The sequence below is a fragment of the Hyla sarda genome, chromosome 6 (assembly GCF_029499605.1).
Source record: "Hyla sarda isolate aHylSar1 chromosome 6, aHylSar1.hap1, whole genome shotgun sequence".
Taxonomy (NCBI): Eukaryota; Metazoa; Chordata; class Amphibia; order Anura; family Hylidae; genus Hyla; species Hyla sarda.
The window spans coordinates 92,693,388-92,718,565 of record NC_079194.1 but is presented as its reverse complement, the minus strand read 5'-3'; the positions used below and the strand labels follow the sequence as shown (position 1 = coordinate 92,718,565).

General features: G+C 41.9%; 1 protein-coding gene across 4 annotated transcripts in view; it reads left to right on the top strand.

Moving 5' to 3' along the window:
- FAM107A (family with sequence similarity 107 member A) overlaps positions 1-25,178 on the top strand; it is a 219,807-nt gene that overhangs the window by 24,929 nt on the left and 169,700 nt on the right. The window contains exon 1 of one of the 4 annotated variants that reach the window (XM_056524487.1): positions 7,657-7,677. The exons of 1 other annotated variant lie outside the window; for it this stretch is intronic. The gene's annotated coding sequence lies outside the window, so the exon portion shown is untranslated. Of the gene's footprint in view, positions 1-7,656; positions 7,678-19,244; positions 19,262-19,308; positions 19,326-25,178 lie in introns of those variants that run through there. 2 more of the 4 variants (XM_056524486.1, XM_056524485.1) reach the window with 2 other exon arrangements.

Here is a 25,178-nt window from a genome sequence, read left to right as displayed (position 1 = left end):
AGCTTCCAGGTAGCTAGGCCAGAGGCCTAGTCAAGGCTGGGAGGTCCTTCCTGTATTTCTTCTCACAGACTTCTCAGACAACTGACACCTTTCCTCCTTCCTTTACTCTTTACACTGTCTCAACTGACTACACTTTCCTGAAGAGAGTGCTGGGCTAAGATGGTAGTCTACAGATTTAGTAATGGGAAACCAGTTTCAGCCATGTCTTTATGATTTGAATCATTATTTAGTATGGTACCAATAATGTGTGTGTGGAGGGAGGGGGCTATAATTTTTTGTATGTCTTTGGTGGTTTATCAAAATGACCACATATTGTGGAGGTGGGTGTTTTTCAACTATAGACCAGCTGAAATGTCGGCTGATGACATCACCACTTTGTTTAGCATGTGAATTACACTGGAAACTAAGCAAAATGTTTGTGACCCAGTCACATCAGTTACTTTGGTAGTAAGTCTTGAGAAAACTCCCACATATGAAGAAAATCTTTCTGAACAGCTGATAAGATGGCCCTAGCCTTTCACTACAAATAATAGCTCTCTGTCCTCCTTCAACACTACGCTCTTGTTCTTTCTTCTTATTTTTTCTTTTTTAATTACCAGATGAGAAGCAATGCGTTTTCTCAGTTCTGATCAATTCTAAAGGATTTCATTTCCACTTTTTTTTTTGTACTTTTGATAACATGTTTTTTTTTTTTTTTTTAAATACTTGGATATGCCTGTGTTTACAGGTGAATGGGCTGCAGATTGTTCTATCCAGAGAGATAAGCAAATCTATCATGTAAGAATTCACAAAGGAAATTAATATATTCTTCTTGGTAAGTGATATAAACGTCATTGTTTAATCGTAAATAGCAAACTGCAGATTTGATATTATTATTTCTGTTTCAGGGAATAATGCCTTTAGTAGTATTTTTGATGGCTATGAAATAACACCTAATATTTTTACCTAAAGGTTTGGAGTGTGGGGGTTTGCTCACTAACAACATTTATCACTTATCCCTGGCACCTGCCTGGGGCAGTTCTTTATGAAATTTTTGGTTTACAATGATTGCCATTCTATAAAAGTTCTCAATGGCAATACCCCAATGGAAGTCAGCGATCATTGAGTGATACTTTTTAAGGACATCTAGACTGAAGTGGCCAAACAGAAGGGCATACAGCAAAATCTGCTCTAAGTTATACCATAAGAAGGCAAGGTTTCAGCTCCATTAACTGACAACACATCAATGTATTGATCATGAGGATGGCACCACCACCATCTACACTTCCACAAGATGCCCTGGCAGGTCCCTTAAGTGACCACAGAATGCCCTATTCATCTGTGAGTCCTCAACAGGGGTCTCAGTCTCCACAGTCTTCAGATCCCAGAAAACCCCAACCTCAACGGGACCATGTCAAGCAGAAGACGTCTCAATAAGTTTTCAGACGTGGAAATGTTGGAGGGCCAGAAGTTCCTTGACATGGTCACATTACCTTCCCTTTCTTCTGAGCGAAGGGAGTGTCTTAATGTGGATGTCACAGAAGCAGAAGTTAAATTAGCCAATGGTATCCTAGTGTGTTCTTTAAAGCGCTGGTCAATCAAATCACAACCCCATTACCATCTTATTATAATCCCCTTCTCTATACCAGTGTCTTCCCCTTTCATGCCAATTTGGGTATTATAAAGCTGCTCTTGAAATCCAACATTGATCCTTTTGTCCCCTATGTCATGTCGACCGATATTATTCACAATCCAGGTTATCAAAATAGCATAAAAAATCCTGGTGAATAGGCCGGCTCCTTTCTGCTCAATCTCATTAGGGATTCTTAGGTAGGTCTTGTTAGGAACGGTTTGGCTGCAGACACCCTCCAGTAGTTCCTTACTATTTTGGACAGGGTGCAACACCATCCCAATACAAGTGAGTCACCAGTCTTCTTAGCACTTGACGCTAGAAAACCTTTTGACAATGTGTGTTGGGACTGGCAAAGGATGGTGTTGGACAGGTTTGGGATGACTGGTCCTTACCCGACTTTTTATAGTGGTCTATATGTATCGCCTTAGCACAGGTCCTTACATCTACTGTCTGACTTAAGACTTTCCCTCTAGTCAAAAGATCAAGGGAGGGATGTCCCCTGTCCTTTCCTATCTATTTGGCCCTGTAGCCCCTCTCCTGGCATTTAGAATACTGTGACTTGTATACGGGTATCACAATTCACTTTGGCATTATTTGTGGACGATCTCCTCATCTTTTTCTCTATCCCCAAACCTTATTTCTCCTATGATGCCTGTTTTGACCAATTATGGCCCTTTTTGGGGGTATAAGAGTTATCAAAAGTGAAATGCCTGCATTAGGGCCAAAACAACCAAGCTCCTTTTGTCATTCGATAAGAACATCTGCCAGTTTGGTGAAACCTCACTTAATTTCTTTGGCATTAAAATAGGCCCCTCCCCTTCTTGTCCCCCCCCCTCCCCCCCCCCCCATAATCTCAATACTTTGTTATATACTCCTTGTTGGCAATGACAGAGGTCAAACATTTTCTGTAAGTCTTCACAAGGTTTTCACACACTGTTTCTGGTATTTTGGCCCATTCCTCCATGCAGATCTCCTTTAGAGCAGTGATGTTTTGAGGCTGTCGCTGGGCAACACAGACTTTCAACTCCCTCCAAAGGTTTTCTATGGGGTTGAGATCTGGAGACTAACTAGGCCACTGCAGGACCTTGAAATGCTTCTTACAAAGCAACTCCTTCATTGCCTGGGCGGTGTGTTTGGGATCATTGTCATGCTGAAAAACCCAGCCACGTTTCATCTTCAATGTCCTTGCTGATGGAAAGAGGTTTTCACTCAAAATCTCATGATACATGGCCCCATTCATTCTCTCCTTGAAAAGGATCAGTCATCCTGGTACCTTAGCAGAAAAACAGCCCCAAAGCATGATGTTTCCACCCCCATGCTTCACAGTAGGTATGGTGTTCTTTGGATGCAACTCAGCATTCTTTTTCCTCCAAACAAGACAAGTTGAGTTTTTACCAAAAAGTTCTACTTTGGTTTCATCTGACCATGTGAAATTCTCCCAATACTCTTCTGGATCATCCAAATGGTCTTGTGATCATTTTGACACCACGGGGGAGATCTTGTATGGAGCACCAGATCGAGTGAGATTATCAGTGGTCTTCCATTTTCTAATAATTGCTCCCACAGTTGATTTCTTCACACCAAGCTGCTTGCCTATTGCAGATTCAGTCTTCCCAGCCTGGTGCAGGTCTACAATTTTGTTTCTGGTGTCCTAGCCACAGCTCTTTGGTTTTGGCCATAGTGGAGTTTGGAGTGTGTCTGTTTGAGGTTGTGGACAGGTGTCTCTTATACTGATAACAAGTTCAAACAGGTGCCATACAGGTAACAAGTGGAGGACAGAGGAGACTCTGAAAGAGGAAGTTAAAGATCTGTGAGAGACAGAAATCTTGCTTGTTTGTAGGTGACCAGACCAAATACTTATTTTCCAACATCATTTGCAAGTAAATTAAATCGGACAATGTGATTTTATGGATTTTTTTTCTCATTCTGTCTCTCATAGTTGAGGTATACCTATGATGAAAATTACAGGCCTCTCTCATCTTTTTAAGTGGCGAGAACAATTGGTGGCTGACTAAATACGTTTTTGCCCCCCTGTAGTATGGGTGCTTGTTGAAGGCTGGTTATGCTCAATCAGTATGTCAGTCAAATTATTGAGAAATTAGAAATTCAGATTAAAACTTTCATGTGGCACCATAAAATATTCAGTCCAAAGGTATTGGAACAATGTAAATCCAGTGTTAGCGGTAGTGATGTATAATACATGTAATAAACCAAATTGTGGATGAGTTCCAACACCCCTCTAGGTAGAATGCATCCTCTCGATAGCAGAATGCAGAATATTCTTTTATAAAAAAACAAAACAAAACATAAAAGCAGATGATGACATGGCAGAACAGTTACTGCAATGCATGACACTATAAAAAAAAAAAGTCCTACGGTGAGAGAGACACTATTTGATGTGGCTCCCTACTCACTAATTTAGAGGGGTCCCTAACAAGACTCTATGACATTCATATATCCTAACAAGGAATATTGTTAAATTGCTAGGTGTAAGACCGCAACTAGAGGTAAACCTAAATGGTTTCTTGCAAAATGTCTAGGAAAGTTGGGTGACTGCTTTTGTGCTTGTCACTATGACTCCCATAGGGGTTATCAGTTGTCAACCAGCTTTTCCATACAATCAGTTTCCTCTTTTTGCATGAAAACGAGTAAATATTCAAGCTGCTGTTATCTTTAAGGACAAAAGTTTCTGTGTGGTTGCCATGAAACAACAGCACCATAAAAGTTGAATCCAGGTGAAGAAGTGCACATGTCCGCCTTCTGTACAGCTAAGAGGTAATGAACTGTGTTTGGTGATAAGCATGAGACCGGCGGCGACCACTTCAATACAAGCTGCTTTGATCTTAAGCTTAATCCCTTCCACCGTCTGTTAATGCTAAGACACCACCACTAAACCCACAACCTCTATTATTATATAATTGCTTTTACTTCATTGTATTTCCTAAAATAATTCACAAGTAAGATTAGTAAAAAGATTCATTTTATTTTTATTTTTTTCGTTTTTTTCTAGGAGTCCCATTACAACGCCTTTTTCTAAAAGAAATAGGAGCGTTTATTGCCTGTTTAACATCTTAGTATAGTAGCCATTGGATGTATGCCGCTATAAAAGGGCATCGTCAAGTAGACAGTGGGTGGGGGGATAGCTTTCATTTTTTTTTAGCTTTTTAAAGAGACTTTGGCGTCTAATACTGATAAATAAAAACAGGTACAGTGGTCCCTCAAGTTACAATATTAATTGGTTCCGGGACGACCATTGTATGTTGAAACCATTGTATGTTGAGACCATAACTCTATGGAAACCTGGTAATTGGTTCTGAAGCCACCAACATTTTATCCAAAAATAGGAAAAAGTAAGGATTAAAGAAAAATTTGTAGATAACTAATACAAATAAAGCAAATCCTTACATATAAAAGTAAGAAATAGCTACTGGGAGCTGTAAATCACTGTCTATGTCAGTGTTTCCGAACCAGGGTGACTCCAGATGTGGCAAAACTACAACTCTCAGCATGCCCGGACAGCCGTTGGCTGTCCGGGCATGCTGGGAGTTGTAATTTTGCAACAGCTGGAGGCACCCTGGTTGGGAAACAATGGTTTTTGTTGAGGACAGGAGCTTCTTCAGGGTCCTATACAGTATATATGGTGTCCCAAATGGAGCCACCCTTACTTTGTGTCCAAAGGAGCAGCTAACCCTGGCACAGGTAAGGAGTAGTACAGAACTTGTAGTTCCTCCCTGGACTGTAGGGGGCGCTACCAGACAGCCATTCAGTGCTTGTACTTCAGTTATACAGGTGATTTACCAGTAAAATGCCCATTCTGATTGGTCAGTTCCTCCAGTTGTGACACGTTTCACAGATCTGGCCTGTCTGTACCATTGTATGTTGAGTCTGGTTTCAAGTTACAATGGTCCAGAAAAGACCATTGTATGTTGAAACTATTGTATATTGAGGCCATTGTAAGTTGAGGGATCACTGTAAATAGGTGCTACTGCTGGAGTTGCATTTGGCACGAACATATAAAAAACACAGCTAAGGACATGTTTACAAAGGTTATAAAAAAAAAAAAGCCGTATTTTGTTTTGCGGATGTTTTTTCTGCCGTTTACATCAAATCTGCAGCATACACCGTGTATATGAATATACTCTTATTCTTTATCTGCACTGTGGATATAGTCCTACCATCATGTAAGTCAGGGAGATGTAGGGTTATACAGTATATCAATTGTTCTTTTATTGTACAATTTTACAGTCTTTCTCATTCTCTCCACTGCTTAAAGCACGTATAATGTACAGTATGCTCTATGGCTGGTATTACAGTAGTGTGCAAAAGTTTTAGGCATGTGTAAAAAAAAAAAAAAAATGCTTTGAAAACAAAAGTGTTAATAGTTTATTTTTACCAACGAACAAAATGCAAAGTAAATGAACAGAAGAAAAATCTAAATCAAATCCATATTTGGTGTGACTTCAAAACATCTCTTCTGTGTAAGTAGGCTTTGTCGAATTCTTCTGCCCCTTCATGTACAGTGGTGCCTCAAGTTACAATATTAATTGTTTCCACGACGACCATTGTATGTTGAAACCATTTTATGTTGAGACCATAACTCTACGGAAACCTGGTAATTGGTTCTGAAGCCACCAAAATGTCATCCAAAAATGGGAAAAAGTGAGGATTAAAGAAAAATAATTAGATGACTAATAGAGATAAAGCAAATCCTTACATATAAAAGTAAGAAAGATCTGCTGGGAGCTGTAATCACTGGTCTATGTAGAGGACAGGACAAAACGGGATTCACAGACAGTATGGAAGGTCTCCCCGCGCTTGCCGGTAGTCGATGTCAGGCATCGACTACCGGCAAGCGCGGGGAGACCTTCCATACTGTCTGTGAATCCTGTTTTGTCCTCTGTTAGGGTACATTCCCACACGGCGTATTTGCTGCGTATTTGCTGCTGCGTATTTTATTTTCTCTGTTGAAGTCAATGGGTAGGAAAATACGCAGCACCAAATACGCAGCAAATACGCAGCAAAATACGCTGTGTGGGAACGTACCCTTACACGCCAACTGGCGTGGGAAGCCTGCAGCAGCCAGAACATCACCTATGCCTTCATGAGTGTTGTGCCTTATTTCTGCACAACCGTACAAGGTTAGCATAACCGATTTCTACTCATTACAATCATATGTAATCCTGAGTCCTGCACATAGGAGCGCTTTTGTGTTTTTTCTTTTCTATATATAGAGGACAGGAGCTTCTTCAGGGTCCTATACAGTACACAGTGTCCTAAATAAAATGGAGCTGCCCCCACCTGGAGCAACTAACCCTGGCACAGGTAAAGAGTAGTACAGAACATGTAATACCTCCCTGTACTGTAGGAGGCGCTACCAGACAGCCAGTCAGTGAATGCACTTTAAGAATACATGGGGTTTTACCAATGAATGCCCATTCTGATTGGTCAGTTCTTAGAGTCATTGACAGGTTTCACAGATCTGGACTGTCCATAGCATTGTATGTTGAAAATATTGTATGTTGAGGCCATTGTAAGTTGAGGCATCACTGTAATCTCAGACAGACTCCATGATGTTAAAGATTATGTAAGGGCCATATTATCACTTTCAGGACTCCTTGTTCTTCTTTATGCTGAAAACAGTTCTTATATAAGCACTGTCCGAATCAAAAACTTGTTGTACATCTTGCTAAAACATTGAAGGGGTACTCCCCGGGAAAACATTTTTATTTATTTTTTTAAATCAACTGGTGCCAGAAAGTTAAACATTTACAAAATGACTTCTATTAAAAAATCTTAATCCTTCCAGTACTTATTAGCTGCTGTATGATCCACAGGAAGTTCTTTTCTTTTTGCATTTTCTTTCACAGTGCTCTCTGCTGACACCTCTGTCCATGTAAAGGAACTGTCCGGAACATGTAAAGTGAAAGCTGAGCTGTGATTGGTTGCTATGGAAAAATCTCCCCACTTTTTCTCTCACACAGTTTGATAAATCTGGGCCAATGCATTGTTCTGCTGCCGAATAGATTTGGAGAATTTTATGGCATATATCATAGGGGCACTGTCAGGTACTATGTAATTATGTAATTACTATTAAAAATGTATTTATCCAAGTGGTGGTTTTGGAAGTGTGGCCTATAGATTCAGAAGGCATGTCTATGTTAGGACCAATGTCTAACAGCCTTAGGGTCTGCTCCATTTCTGTGCCTATAAGGTCATGTCCAGATGAAGTCAGTTGAGTATTCTTACTCATTTAAAGGGGTACTCCACTGGCCAGCATTCGGAAGTAAATGTTCCGAATGCTGTTTTTGGGGCTGCGGGGGTCGGCCACCCCCTCGTGACATAATGGCCACACACCCTCAATGCAATTCTATGGGAGGGGGCGTGACGCTGGCACGCCCCCTCCCATAGACTTGCATTGAGGGGACGTGACCGCGATGTCACAAGGGGCATGGCCTACCCCCGCAGCGCCAAAACATCATTCGGAACAGTAAAGTACCCCTTTAACTCCTTAAGGACGCAGGACGTAAATGTACGTCCTGGTGAGGTGGTACTTAACGCACCAGGACGTACATTTACGTCCTAAGCATAACCGCGGGCATCGGAGCGATGCCCGTGTCATGCGCGGCTGATCCCGGCTGCTGATCGCAGCCAGGGACCCGCCGGCAATGGCCGACGCCCGCGATCTCGCGGGTGTCTGCCATTAACCCCTCAGGTGCCGGGATCAATACAGATCCCGGCATCTGCGGCAGTTCGCGATTTAAATGAACGATCGGATCGCTCGCTGCGCTGCTGCGGGGATCCGATCATTCATAACGCCGCACGGAGGTCCCCTCTCCTTCCTCCGTGCGGCTCCCGGCGTCTCCTGCTCTGGTCTGTGATCGAGCAGACCAGAGCAGGAGATGACCGATAATACTGATCTGTTCTATGTCCTATACATAGAACAGATCAGTATTAGCAATCATGGTATTGCTATGAATAGTCCCCTATGGGGACTATTCAAGTGTAAAAAAAAATGTAAAAAAATGTAAAAGTAAAAGTAAAAAAAAAGTGAAAAATCCCCTCCCCCAATAAAAAAGTAAAACGTCCGTTTTTTCCTATTTTACCCCCAAAAAGCGTAAAAAACATTTTTTATAGACATATTTGGTATCGCCGCATGCGTAAATGTCCGAACTATTAAAATAAAATGTTAATGATCCCATACGGTGAACGGCGTGAACAAAAAAAAAATAAAAAAAGTCCAAAATTCCTACTTTTTTAATACAGTTTATTTAAAAAAAATTATAAAAAATATATTAAAAGTTTTTTATATGCAAATGTGGTATAAAAAAAAAGTACAGATCATGGCACAAAAAATGAGCCCCCATACCGCCACTTATACGGAAAAATAAAAAAGTTATAGGTCATCAAAATAAAGGGATTATAAACGTACTAATTTGGTTTAAAAGTTTGTGATTTTTTTTAAGCGCAACAATAATATAAAAGTATATAATAATGGGTATCATTTTAATCGTATTGACCCTCAGAATAAAGAACACACGTCATTTTTACCATAAATTGTACGGCGTGAAAACAAAACCTTCCAAAATTAGCAAAATTGCGTTTTTCGTTTTAATTTCCCCACAAAAATAGTGTTTTTTGGTTGCGCCATACATTTTATGATATAATAAGTGATGTCATTACAAAGGACAACTGGTCGCGCAAAAAACAAGCCCTCATACTAGTCTGTGGATGAAAATATAAAAGAGTTATGATTTTTAGAAGGCGAGGAGGAAAAAATGAAAACGTAAAAATTAAATTGTCTGAGTCCTTAAGGCCAAAATGGGCTGAGTCCTTAAGGGGTTAAGGACCAGGCCATTTTACACCTTAGGACCAGAGCGTTTTTTGAACATCTGACCACTGTAATTTTAAACATTAATAACTCTGGAATGCTTTTAGTGATCATTCTGATTCCGAGATTGTTTTTTCGTGACATATTTTACTTTAACATGGTGGTAAATTTTTGTCGATACTTGCATCCTTTCTTGGTGAAAAATCCCAAAATGTTATGAAAAAATTGAAAATTGTAAGGAAAATGGATATTCCAAATATTTTTATTTTTTTTATGCACATTTCCAATATGTCTACTTTATGTTTGCATCATAAAGTTGACATGTTTTTACTTTTGGAAGACACCAGAGGGCTTCAAAGTTCTGCAGCAATTTTCAAATTTTTCACAAAATTTTCAAACTCACTATTTTTCAGGGACCAGTTCAGGTTTGAAGTGGATTTGAAGGGTTTTCATATTAGAAATACCGCATAAAAGACCCCATTATAAAAACTGCACCCCCCAAAAGTATTCAAAATGACATTCAGTCAGCGTTTTAACCCTTTAGGTGTTTCACAGGAATAGCAGCAAAGTGAGGGAGAAAATTCACAATCTTCATTTTTTACACTCGCATGTTCTTGTAGACCCAATTTTTTAATTTTTACAAGGGGTAAAAGGAGAAAATGTATACTTGTATTTGTAGCCGAATTTCTCTCGACTAAGCACATACCTCATATGTCTATGTAAAGTGTTCGGCGGGCGCAGTAGAGGGTTCAGAAGCGAAGGAGCGACAAGGGGATTTTGGAGAGTAAGTTTTTCTGAAATGGTTTTTGGGGGGCATGTCACCTTTAGGAAGCCCCTATGGTGCCAGAACAGAAAAAACACATGGCATACCATTTTGGAAACTAGACCCCGTGAGGAACGTAACAAGGAATTAAGTGAGCCTTAATACCCCACAGGAGTTTCACGACTTTTGCATATGTAAAAAAAAATAATAATTTTCACTAAAATGTGTGTTTCCCCCCCAAATTTCACATTTTTGCAAGGGTTAATAGCAGAAAATCCCCCCAAAATTTGTAACCCCATCTCTTCTGAGTATGGAGGTACCCCATAAGTTGACCTGAAGTGCACTAGGGGCGAACTACAATGCTCAGAAGAGAAGGAGTCATATTTGGCTTTTTGAGAGCTAATTTTGCTCGGGGGGCATGTCTCATTTAGGAAGCCCCTATGGTGCCAGAACAGCAAAAAAAAAAAAACACATGGCATACCATTTTGGAAACTAGACCCCTTGAGGAACGTAACAAGGAATAAAGTGAGCCTTAATACCCCACAGGGCTTTCACGACTTTTGCATATGTAAAAAAAAATAATAATTTTCACTAAAATGTGTGTTTCCCCCCCAAATTTCACATTTTTGCATGGGTTAATAGCAGAAAATACCCCCCCAAAATTTGTAACCCCATCTCTTCTGAGTATGGAGGTACCCCGTAAGTTTACCTGAAGTGCACTACGGGCGAACTACAATGATCAGAAGAGAAGGAGTCATATTTGGCTTTTTGAGAGCAAATTTTGCTCGGGGGGCATGTCTCATTTAGGAAGCCCCTATGGTGCCAGAACAGCAAAAAAAACACATGGCATACCATTTTGGAAACTAGACCCTTTGAGGAACGTAACAAGGAATAAAGTGAGCCTTAATACCCCATAGGGGTTTCATGACTTTTGCATATGTAAAAAAAAAAAATTTTTTTTCAACTAAAATGTGTGTTTCCCCCCAAATTTCACATTTTTGCAAGGGTTAATAGCAGAAAATCCCCCCAAAATTTGTAACCCCATCTCTTCTGAGTATGGAGGTACCCCATAAGTTGACCTGAAGTGCACTAGGGGCGAACTACAATGCTCAGAAGAGAGGGAGTCATATTTGGCTTTTTGAGAGCAAATTTTGCTCGGGGGGCATGTCTCATTTAGGAAGCCCCTATGGTGCCAGAACAGCAAAAAAAAAAACACATGGCATACCATTTTGGAAACTAGACCCCTTGAGGAACATAACAAGGAATAAAGTGAGCCTTAATACCCCACAGGGGTTTCACGACTTTTGCATATGTAAAAAAAAAAATGTTTCACTAAAATGTGTGATTCGCCCCAATTTCACATTTTTGCAAGGGTTAATAGCAGAAAATACCCCCCAAAATTTGTAACCCCATCTCTTCTGAGCATGGAAGTACCCCATAAGTGGACGACAAATGCACTACGGGAGCGCTACAATGCTCAGAAGAGAAGGAGTCACATTTGCAAATTTTGCTGAAATGGGTGGGGACATGTCACATTTAGGAAGTCCCTATGGTGCCAGGAAAGCAAAAAAGACACATGGCATACAATTTTGGAAACATACAAATACAAAACATACAAATTTGGCAATTTTGCACCTCTCAAGGAACATAACAAGGGGTACAGAGAGCCTTAACACCCCACAGGTGTTTGATAAATATTCATGAAGTGGGATGTGAAAATGAAAAATTTGATTTTTTTACACTAAAATGCTGGAGTTACCTAAAATTTTTCATTTTCACAAGTGATAAAAGGAGAAAATGTCATTGTAAATGTGTAAATACATTTCTTTGGAGAAAGGACATACCTCAAGTCTGGGCGTAAACAGCGTGCACACCGGTCTCAGAGGTGCCGGAGATCAGTCAGGGTCCTTGAGCTTTGGCTTTCTCCTATGGAGCCAGAACAGTGGGACCCCCCCTCAAGGGGCATTACATTGGGTAAATAACTGGGGTACACTAAGTAACTAAAATGGGGTATAGTGGGACATAAAATTATAAAACAGATTATGTTCCCAGAATGATGACCCAGAGCATAGCCAAAACAAAAAAATATGCCCGCCCCAAACCCTATGCTCTGAATCATCATTCTGGAATGTGATATGTGTGGCCATCCCTAACTTGTTGCCTCAAATGTGCACCCCGCTCAGGTGGAGAGAGAGCACTGCGCATTTGAGGCAACATAAAAAGTCCCCGATGATAGTGACTCAGTGACCCATGACCCATTTTTTATAAAAAAAAAAATAAAATACCCCCATAGGTCTTATCAGTTTTTTTTTTTTTTTTTGGATTAAATATTTTTTTGTGCAATTTAGTGGTTTTATGGGGTTAAAACTTGGAAGGTACTATGGACTTGGTACATTTGGGTCAAATTGTGGAAAATTAAAATGAAGAGGGAAAATTTAGAACTCCATGGAAGTGTGATACTCCCTGAAGCAATCCTTAATGCAGAGGCCCGGATTATCTGGGCAAGTGTCACATTGAGTGGTGGTGTCCTTCCGAATCCCCATCTTGTAACACACTCTGCATCTTTTCTGGGCTCGTCCCTTCTTTCCAGTGTGGGGGACCTCACCTGGAAAGTGTTGGCCTGGGACGATCCTGGCACCTATTACTTCAGTTCCTTGGGAAGTCCGGCCTGCTCTTTCCCGGTCGCCAAAGATCAGGACCTTTAGGACTTCTTGGAACTGGAGGAATGTCCCTGTGTTGCCAGCGTACTGGGACAGTACAAAAGAGTTGTACATGTCAACCTGTACCATGTAGACCGCAACTTTCTTGTACCATACCCGTGTTTTCCGTATGGCGTTATATGGCTTGAGGACTTGATCAGAAAGATCAACTCCCCCCATATACCGATTGTAGTCCAGAATACAATCGGGCTTGAGGACCGGTGTTGTGATACCTCGCCCAGGGACAGGTGAGCTGCCGTTGCCATGAATAGTGGTCAGCATAAGGACATCCCTCTTATCCTTATACTTTACCAGCAACAGGTTTTCATGGGCAAGAGCACGGGACTCACCCTTGGGAATAGGTGCCTTAACAAAATTTAGAGGGAGGCCTCTCTGGTTTTTCCGCACGGTCCCACAAGCGGACGTGGATCTGGCGGCAAGGGATGTGAACAGAGGGATGCTGGTATAAAACTTGTCCACCTACACGTGGTAACCCTTATCCAGCAATGGGTGCACAAGCTCCCAAATGATTTTCCCGCTAACACCCAGAGTGGGGGAACAATCTGGGGGTTCAATACGGGAATCTCGTCCCTCATACACTCTAAACTTGAGAGTATACCCGGAGGTACTCTCACAAAGTTTATAGAGGTTCACGCCATGCCGCGCCCGCTTTGAGGGAATATACTGGCAGAAGATGAGTCTCCCCTTAAAACTGATAAGAGACTCATCAACCAAGAGCTCCCTGAGGGGTACATAGGACTCCAAAAATTTGGCCCCTAAGTGATCGATGACCGGCCTCACTTTGTAAAGCCGGTCATAGGCGGGATCACCTCGGGGTGGACATGCCTCATTATCTGCATAATGCAGGCATTTCCAAATGGCCTCGAACCGCCTCCGTGTCATTACCATACTGTAAAGCGAGGTCTGGTATAGGATGTCCCCACTCCAGTACTGTCTGACACTGGGCTTATGCAACAAGAGGCCCCAAAATGTCCTAATTTCTGCTGGATCACTGGCCAAAAAAGAATCAGGGTGGAGGGCGATGAACTGCCTGGCGTACAGATTCGTCTGCTCCACCATGTGATTGACAAAACTGTCACTGAAAAAATAACTGAAATAGTCAATTTCAGTGAATCCAGAATTGTTAATCCGGATTCTGGAGTCGCCAACAAACTCCGGAACCCATGGCTGATAACCCTCTGGGGGTCTCCAGACAGGTTCACCAGAAGGGGGCTCTGGTAAACTTGTCTGGGGGGTCGGACTCCTTGTACGAGCGGCATCATCACTCGCACTAGTGCCGGCCACTGGGCCACTATCATGGGGGGTGCGTGGCCTCGCCTGGCGGCGTCTCCGCTGCCGTGCAGGGGGCTCATCATCACTACTAGATGATGAGGAGGACGATGAAGAACACAGAAATGTTGGATCTTCATCGTCCTCACTGACAGATTCAGAGTCGGAGGCAAGAAAAGCGTATGCCTCCGCTACCGAAAATGCCCGGCGAGCCATCGCCTTTTTCTATGGTGGCGAGGGCGGTGGTGGGGGGGGGGGGGGGTTAGTGTGTGTGTGTGTGTTTTATGTACTGTGTGTGTGCTTGGTGTATACTATATATATAACGGTTATATGGGGGGGAAAAAATGCTGCAGCCCCCCAAAAAATGGGGGGGGCTAATGCAGCGCCCTGAACCCCTAATAGTCACACTGAAAAACTGCAGAAGACCCTTGGGGACCTATTAGGGGGTCAGGGGGGGGGAATTTTTAAAAAACTTTTTTTAGCTTTATTTTTTACTATTTACCCTACCTTTCCCTGGGCTGTATGCTTTCCCTGATCTATGGGGGGCTTCTTTTCTTCTCTGGGGGCTCCGATCTCAGCAGAGGGGGGGTCCCCAGCTTCCTCCAGCAGCTCTGACCGCTGACTGAACCCAGCCAGCCGCGGGAGCTGCAGGAGGATGCTGTTAACTCCTCCCCTGCCGGCTGCTATTGGCTGGACGATCGTCCAGCCAATAGCAGCGATCCTGGAGGGGTGGCGAAATTGCCACCTCCCCATAGATACAGAGTGTGATAGGGGGTGTATCATACACCCCCGATCACCTTGTATCTCCGGGTCAGCGGGTCACACGTGACCCGCATCGCCGGAATAGCCGCAAATCGCATGTGTAAATTCACATGCGATTTGCGGCGATCGCCGACATGGGGGGGTCTTATGACCCCCCCTGGGCATTTGCATGGGATGCCTGCTGAATGATTTCAGCAGGCATCCCGGTCCGATCCCCGCCCGGCGCATGGCGGGGACCAGAACTGCCCATGACGTAACTGTACGTCCTTGGTCCTTAACCCCTTAAGCATTGATCGCTGTGCCGCGCGCTATTAACCCTTTAGACGCGGTGTTCAAAGTTGAACGCCGCGTCTAAAGTGAAACTGAAACCATGCCGGTTAGCTCAGTGGGCTGTTCGGGATAGCCGCGGCGAAATCACGGCATCCCGAACAGCTTACAGGACAGCAGGAGGGTCCCTACCTGCCTCCTCGCTGTCCGATCGCCGAATGACTGCTCAGTGCTTGAGATCCAGGCATGAGCAGTCAAGCGGCAGAATCATCGATCACTGGTTTCTTATGAGAAACCAGTGATCAATGTGAAAGATCAGTGTGTGCAGTGTTATAGGACCCTATGGGAGCTATAACACTGCAAAAACAAAGTGAAAAAAAAAAAAGTGAATAAATATCATTTAACTCCTTCCCTATTAAAAGTTTGAATCACCCCCCTTTTCCCATAAAAAAAAAACTGTGTAAAAAAAATAAAAATAAACATATATGGTATCGCCGCGTGCGGAAATGTCCAAATTATAAAAATATATAGTTAATTAAACCCCACGGTCAATGGCGTGCACGCAAAAAAGTTCCAAAGTCCAAAATAGTGCATTTTTGGTCACTTTATATATCATGAAAAAATGAATAAAAAGCAATAAATAAAAAAAAATAAAAAACAATAAGTCCTATCAATGCAAAAATGGTACCGTTAAAAACTTCAGATCACGGCGCAAAAAATTAGCCCTCATACCTCCCGATACACGGAAAAATAAAAAAGTTGTAGGGGTCAGAAATGACAATTTTAAACATATTAATTTTCCTGCATGAAGTTATGATTTTTCCAGAAGTACGACAAAATCAAACCTATATAAGTAGGGTATCATTTTAACCGTATGGACCTACAGAATAAATATCAGGTGTCATTTTTACCGAAAAATGTACTGCGTAGAAACGGAAGCCCCCAAAAGTTACAAAACTGCGTTTTGTTTTGCAATTTTGTCTCACAATGATTTTTTTTCCATTTCACCGTAGATTTTTGGGCACAATGACTGACGTCATTACAAAGTAGAATTGGTGGCGCAAAAAAATAAGCCCTCATATGGAGTTTTAGGTGCAAAATTGAAAGAGTTATGATTTTTTAAAGGCAAGGAGCAAAAAATGAAAATGCAAAAACGGAAAAAACCCCAGTCCTTAAGGGGTTAAGACCCAGGGTGTCGGGACGTAACGTTACGTCATAGGTCCTGTAGGGGTTAAATACACTTTATTTAGAGACAATTTAGCAGCTCTAACTTTAAAGTGTACATAAAACACACCCACATACCTTTTAATGTAAGTCTAATAAATCATCGTCTGTGTTCTCGTTCCTTGTAAGAAACTTCTGTAATCTGTTTGTGGGTTGATGCACAGCTAGTCTCTGGTGTCCTCTCGAGTCGAGACAACATTGCTCCAAAGTGGCTTTGTTACTTTAAATCAATTGGGTTTGTGTTTCCAGCCATGAGACTCTGCCAGCTTGTTTTTCCATCTTTCCGGTCACTGTCCTGGTAATGAAATTACAATAGTATCAGATGTTCTTCTCTGGGTCCAGTGCCATTTTTGCCATCAAACTCATGCAGAGACGCTGAGCAACTTTCTTGAAACTGAGAGAGCTAAAGGGTTTATTGAACAATGCTCTTGTGTGTTTTTCCTCATACAATTTAACTATAATGAATATGAAGGAGATTTATCATTCTTTTTAAACGTTTGGCTTTTATATGACAATTTATTTACTTACTTTTGCTTACATACGACCTATTTATCACATAGTCGCACGACCTTGATAAATAAATCACACGTAAGCAAAACTGAGGAAGAATACGAAACACGTGTTGAGGCGGCGGCGGGGGCATAGTGATCTTACAGGACCCAGTATGACTACCTTAGGTAATGACACATGACCACATTATTTTCTTTGACCTTGCTATTTTTGTGATTCTTTCATGTATGCTAGGGTCTAGAGATGAGCTATCCCCTGTCTATTTTTGTGGGGTTTATTTTTAAGGGTGAGTTGTTTTAATTGGGTGGGTCCTATATTGTGTATATTGAAATGTTCCAAATAAAGTATTTTCATGACTTTATATTTCTGGATTCTTATTGGGTGCTAGTTGTAGGTTTATACATATATATATATATATATATATATATATATATATATATATATAATATTTGTAAATGACTTCTATTTAAAATTTTTAACCCTTCCAGTACTTATCAGATGCTATATACTACAGATATACTACAGAGAAAATTGTGCAATTCTTTCCAGTTTGACCACAGTGCTCTCTGTTGACATCTCTGTTTGTGTCAGGAACTGTCCAGAGCAGGATAGGTTTTCTTTGGGGATTTGCTTCTAATCTGGACAGTTCCTGACACGGACAGGGGTGTCAGCAGAGAGCACTGTGGTCAGACTGGTAATAACTGCACAATTTTCTCTGTGGTATACAGCAGCTGATAAGTACTGGAAGGATTAGGATTTTTACAAATCTGTTTAACTTCAGTTGATTTGAAAACATTTGTTTACCATTTGTTTCCACCGGAGTTTCCCTTTAACTTTCTGTCCTCAATTCTAAGCGTCATGTCTGGAGGAAACCCGGCACTGTTGATCACCTTCACAGAAAAAAGGGTTGATTCCAGTTACCAGCTTTTCTGTAAAAAAAAAAAACTTCTATTATGGATCCATAAAAATATTTCACATAAAATAAAGTTAAAAAAATTACAAAATAAAAACTAAACAAAAAGAAAAAAAATGTTCTTCTGACTTTTTTTATCATGTGTGTTTTCTAAATAATTTAGGTGGTGGCAGCTGAATGCAGCAAAGTAGAGAGATATTCTTAATAAAACCTAATTCAGAGTGCTCTGGACCTCAGACTGGGCCGAAGGTTCACCTTCCACCAAGGCAATGGGGGAGATTTATCAAAACCTGTCCAGTGGAAAAGTTGGTGAGTTGTTCATAGCAACTAATCAGATTGCTTCTTTAATTTTTTTAGAGGTCTTTTCAGAAATGAAAGAAGCAATCTGATTGGTTGCTATGGGCAACTTAGCAACTTTTGCTCTAGTTTTGATAAATCTCCCCTAATTACCCTAAGCACACAGTCAAGACAGAAATGGCTTAGGGACAATTTTTGAATCTCCTTGAGTGGCCGAGCAAGAGCACTGACTTGTACGGTGTCCATTTTAGGACATCGTCAGACGTAACTCCATCCTCCGTCAGGTGAAACGGCGTCCCGCCTCCTCCTTCGGACAAATCGCCGTCAGTCGTCAGCCACAATTCCGTCCTGCGTCATATGAAACGGCGTCCCGCCTCCTCCCTCACACCAATCACCGTCATCCTTCAGCCACCACTCCATCCTCCCTCATCCAAAACTCCCTCGTCCCTCATGCCTCAGACGATTCTCCCTCAGACGCAACTTTCTGCTGTAAAGCAGAGCCGATGCTGCACAGCATGTATAGCAGAGTCGAAACTGTGAAACTTGCACGTGTGTATTACAGACACTACATGTGCTACAGAGTCTGTATAGCAGAGCCGACATTGAATAGCGTGTACAGCAGAACCCATATAGCAGAGAGCCAACACTGACTCGGTTCTGCTACCAGGCAGGAAAGTTTTTCGTCTGAGGGATGACGGAGTTTCGGATGAGAGACTTTAGGATGACAAAGAAGGGAGTTGCAGCTGATGCCTAGCGGAGATTGGCCCCAGGGAGGAGGCGGGACGCCATTTCACCTGACGAAGGACGGAGTTACATCTGACGACTGACGATGTCCTAAAATGGACACCGTAGACTTGAACCCAATTGAACATCTATACAGAGAAATAAAAATGGCTTCCACTGACTGTCCACTTCCAACCTGACAGTGCTTGAGAGGAATTGCAGAGAAGAATGGCAGAATATCCGAGTGGGAAAAGCTTGTGACATCATAACCACAAGGTTTGTGGATAGCAAAAGACTGGTTGCCCTTAGCCAAGCAGAGACACTGACCACCCTGAGGCCTAGAGAGTCTGTACATCCAAGAACAATAGAGTAGGTTAGTGGAATTGAAACAACGGACCATGAAAATCCCACAGGACTCTTGGAAGCACTAGTCACAAGTGAGTATCATATTGTGTGGTGACACAGGGGTGCAAGGATTCCTTATCACTTTGTGACGTCAGGGCACCGTTAGCCTATACATGGTCTGAGGTGGAGACAGCTTCTCCTGGGCCAGACATGGGAGTAAAAAAAAACACAACAACGTCGGGTTACGAATAACTGTCTGAGAAGGTTGCAGATGTTATTACAGTATGAAGCAGAGTGGAAGGGGTTCAGTGTAACCGTTGGGAGCCCTGTTGCCTTGCTGGGACTTATGGTGCTTTTTACCCACTTGATTCATAATACTGACTTGAGATAAAAGATTGACTATTCTCCACACTGGCTAGGGTTCTGACAAGGCCTTATTACTTTTTCCGCCAGGGCTTGACTTTCCGCTGCATGGGGGAACACCCAGAATGGCTGGTAGACTTTAGAGGAAACCTTTTCTTAGGCTTTCCTCAGAGTTCTCCACACAACTTCACCTCCTTTCCACACCGTGGCCCAGCATACATCAGTGATTAGCACCGAATTTAGACTAGACTCCAACTGGGGCAACTCCTCCCCCACAACACTTTATACTGTACAATTTAAGGGTTCCCATTGGACAGGCAGGTTCACCTGGTTTACACTGCTTCTCTGCTCTTAAAGGTACAACACACATAAACAAAATAACATATCTTACAGTGCATATGAGAAACATAATAAAACGTATGATAAAGTGCTTGAAAATTTGAAATACAGCAGTCTCTTAGTGGGCCCAACGCCTGTGCTGCAGCCTGCAGGCATGTCCTAAGAGATCCGCAGCCCACAGGACCACCATTGGTGCTGGGACATCACAATTGTATATTGAATTGCAAGATAAAGGTAATTTGTGTAAAGATGAAGCTGACATGTCTGAAATTATAGTGGTACTGCGGCTTGACATATTCTGGAATATTCCCATCTTATAAAATAACTAGCTGAGTACCCGGCGTTGCCCGGTTTTTCCTTCCTAATCCTTGTTGGGGAGGAAAATAAACAAAGGAGGAAGCTTTTGACTTCATATCCCGTCCTCATATATTGCTGTCATATCCCAACCCCATATCCTGTCCTCACATCCTGACCTCCTATCCTGTCATCATATCTCGACCTCACATCCCATCCTCACATCCCGTCCTCACATCCCGTCCTCCTATCCCGTCCTCCTATCCCATCCTCCTATCCTGTCCTCCTATCCCATCCTCACATCCCGTCCTCCTATCCCGGCCCTCCTATCCCGTCCTCACATCCCGTCCTCCTATCCCGTCCTCCTATCCCGTCCTTCAATCCCGTCCTCCTATCCCGTCCTCCTATCCCGACCCATAATGTATACCAGGTATTGAAATATCTCCAGCCGTACGGAAGTTATGTGGGAACATACATTTCCCATTGATTTGCATGGGACTTTACACAAAAACCCTGACCCTCACAAATGGGGGTATTTAAGGGTTAAATTAACTATCCTATATTTTAAGTGGACATATAAGTAACATGTGACCAAGTATTATCGAAATATCTCCAGCCGTTTGGAAGTTATGCAGTAACATATATTTCCCATAGACTTGTATGGGACTTTAAACATAAACCCCGCCCCTGGCAATGGGGGTGAGTAAGGGTTAAATCACCTATCCTATGTTAGTTGTTGACATATAAGTAACATGTGACCAAGTATTATCAAAATATCTCCAGCCATTTGGAAGTTATACAGTAACATATTTCCCATTGACTTGTATAGGACTTTAAACATAAGCCCCGCCCCTGGCAAATGGGGGTGAGTAAGGGTTAAATTACCTATCCTATGTTTGTTGTTGACATATAAGTAACATGTGCGCCAAGTTTCATGTTAATATCTTTAGCCGTTTGGATGTGATGCTGGAACATACGCACATACATACACACACACAGACATACATACATACACACACATGAGTTTTATATATATATAGATAGATAGATAGATAGATAGCTCAATGATAACATATGCCATTATTGTATCATTTTTGGTCCAACCTCCAGAACTAAGTATGTCATGCAGCTATTGTGAAGAAAATAGGTTATTTGTTCTCCCGTCCCCCCCCCCCCCCCCATTACGCCTGTATATTATTATTATTATATTATTATTATTATTATTTTCACTATTATTTCAAACTTTTTGAACACCAGGCCTAAATCATTAATGCCTTATGTCCAAGTAGCTCTTCACTGTTTTTCAGAAGGAGATAACAAGTTTGTTTTAGGCTATAATGTTTCTATGACCTGCAGAGAAGAATGCATAGAATGTTCCAGAGATATAAGTGTCATGTGATTTACAAGATGATTTCAGATTTCACAAACAAAAAATGCTGCACTCCCTTATTCTCACAACTTCCATGAGAGGGCAGCATGTTACTGGCTTATATACTGATGCTTCGTGAGACCTCTGTAGGTGAGTTTACAGTGTATTTAACACCTTCATGTCTTCCATAGCTTCATGTCTTACATAGCTTGGTATTTTTAGCAACTTGCCTAGCAACCTGGAATCACACATGTAATTTCCTCTACTTCTAAACAGGAACTTTTCTCAGCTGCCCCTATTATCTGAATTTCTTATGCCGCAGCATACTGTTCCCAGTGTTCAGAATGGTATTCACAGGGAGCACATGGGGTTAAATATCCTGCCATGGATTTTGTTTTCATGTTACCCTATAGGTATGCAGTCAATGTAATGTAAGCCCTGACATTAGGTGTATTCGGTACTTGTGCTGAACTGTCTTTAAAGGGGTACTCCGGTGATTTTTTTTTTTTTTTTAAATCAACTGGTGCCAGAAAGTTATACAGATTTGTAAATTGCTTCTATTTAAAAATCTTAATCCTTTCAGTACTTATCAGCTGCTGTATTCCCCACAGGAAGTTCTTTTCTTTTTTAATTTCTTTCTTTTCAGTCTGACCACAGGCACCTCTGTCCATGTCAGGAACTGTCCGGGGCCGGATAGGTTTGCTATGGGGATTTTCTCCTGTGTTGGACAGTTCCTGACATAAACAGGTGTCAGCAAAGAGCACTGTGGGCAGACAGAAAAGAAATTCAAAAAGAAAACAATTTCCGCAGGAGTATACAGCAGCTGATAAGTACTGGAAGGATTAACCCCTTCCCGACCCATGACATACATGTACGTCATGGGTCGACTCCCATTCTATAACGCAGGGCCACACCGTGGCTCCGCATCATAGCGGGTCGGGCCCGGCACCTAGCAACGGCCGGGACCCGTGGCTAATAGCGCGCGGCAGTGATCACGGTGCCGCGTGCTATTAACCCTTTAGATGCGGCGTTCAAAGTTGAACGCCGCGTCTAAAGGGAAAGTAAACTAATGCTGGTTAGCTCAGGGAGCTGTTCGGGATAGCCGCGGTGAAATCACGGCATCCCGAACAGCTTACAGGACAGCTGGAGGGCCCCTACCTGCCTCCTCGCTGTCCGATCGCCGAATGACTGCTCAGTGCCTGAGATCCAGGCATGAGCAGTCAAGCGGCAGAATCCTCGATCACTGGTTTCCTATTAGAAACCAGTGATCAATGTAAGAGATCAGTGTGTGCAGTGTTATAGGTCCCTATGGGAGCTATAACACTGCAAAAAAAAAGTGAAAAAAAACTGAATAAAGATCATTTAACCCCTTCCCTAATAAAAGTTTGAATCACCCCCCTTTTCCCATTTAAAAAAAAAACAGTGGAAATAAAAATAAACATATGTGGTATCGCCGCGTGCAGAAATGTCCGATTTATAAAAATATATCGTTAATTAAACCACATGGTCAATGGCGTACACGCAAAAAAATTCCAAAGTCCAAAATAGCGTATTTTTGGTCACTTTTTATATCATGAAAAAATGAATAAAAAGCGATCAAAAAGTCTGATCATTACAAAAATGGGACCGCTAAAAACTTCAGATCACGACGCAAAAAATGAGACCTCATACCGCCCCATACGCAGTAAAATAAAAAAAAGTTATAGGGGTTAGAATGATAATTTTAAACGTATAAATTTTCATGCATGTAGTTATGATTTTTTCCAGAAGTACGACAAAATCAAACCTATATAAGTAGGGTATAATTTTAACCATATGGACCTACAGAATAAAGATAAGGTGTCATTTTTACCGAAAAATGTACTGCGCAGAAACGGAAGCCCCCAAAATTTACAAAATGGTGTTTTTTCTTCAATTTTGTCTCACAATGATTTTTTTTTCCGTTTCGCTGTAGATTTTTGGGTAAAATTACTGATGTCATTACAAAGTAGAATTGGTGGCGCAAAAAAATAACCAACCATATGGATTTTTAGGTGCAAAATTGAAAGAGTTATGGTTTTTTAAAGGTAAGTGCAAAATATGCAAAAACCCTGGGTCATGAAGGGGTTAATATTTTTAGATAGAAGTAATTTGCAAATCTGCATAACTTTCTAGCACCAGTTGCACCAATTGTTTTCCACCGGAGTACCCCATTCATTTTTTTAAATACTTTGGTATTTGTTTAGTATAGTATTGTTTTATAATGAGACAGGGACACAGAAGTAACATGTTCACAGGGCTTTTGCTGTTTTTATTTTTCAGTAACAAAACTAATACAAACACAAACTTCAGGAACAAAAAAATACAAAATAAATTCTGCTTGTCCAGTCCTAACACAAAATGTCCCCTTTTTTAGGGGTGTACTCCTCCTCAGGTTCCTTACAGCCTCTCAGTGAAGACTTGGTTACACCTTTAGGGTGCGTTCACACGGAGTAAATGAGAGTAATTCACGTCGAAAAATTTACGGGCGGAAAAAAGAATTTTATTTTCGGGCAAAATTTGCTGGAAATTCGTGTGGAATTCGCACAGAATTCACACGCAATTTGCGCGGAATTGCGTGCGGAATTGCGCACAGAAATGGGGGAGAAAGAATTGAAGGGTTTTTCAGCCATTTACGTGCGAATGCCGCATGAATTCAACGCAAATTCCACGCAAATTGCGCGCAAATTCAGCGCAAAAACTATGTCGGGCGGAATTTTTTTTTACCATCGACTTCAATTGATTTCTGCTAGCGGATTCTGCTTGAAGAATGAACATGTTCTCTCTTCAAGCGAAACGGAATTCAGCGTTGGAATTCCGCTAGCAGAATTTCCGCAGTGTGAACAGGCCAGCAGAAATAACATTGAAGTCAATGGGCAGAGGAGATGTGCATTCATTTAGAGCGGAGAATTCAAGAGGAATTACTCGAGTAAATTCCTCTTGAATTACTCCGTGTGAACGCACCCTTAGTAAGCCTAACCTTTTACCAGCCTCAGATTTCCAGGATTACCCATTTTTTACCCAGCTTTCCCTGGATGGGATATGCGATTCCTGAAACCTGGCATCCACATATGACATGTACCTTGGGGAAAGATATAGCGGTCCCTAACAACCATTCCTTCTTTCTTTAGGATTTACAGGATAGGGGATAAGTATCTGATCGCAGGGGGTTGGACTTACACACTTATACCGCTAGATAGATAGCAAAGATAGGTAGCCATGTCTTTAAAATTTAAAGGGCTACTCCACTGGCCAGCATTCGGAACTAAATATTCCGAATGCTGTTTTCATGCTACGGAGTCGGCCACGCTCCCTTGTGATGTCATGGCCATGCACCCTCCATGCAAGTCTATGACAGGGGGTGTGACAGCTATCACACCCCTTCCCATAGGCTTGCATGGAGGGGGTGTGGCCATGACGTCACGAGGGCAGTGGCCGACACTCGCAGCGCGAAAACAGCGTTCGGAATATTTTGTTCCCAACGCTGGCCAGTGGAGTACCCCTTTAATATACAGTACACGTATGTCAAGATGTCAGGGAGGAGAGTACGTAGCAGGCTCTG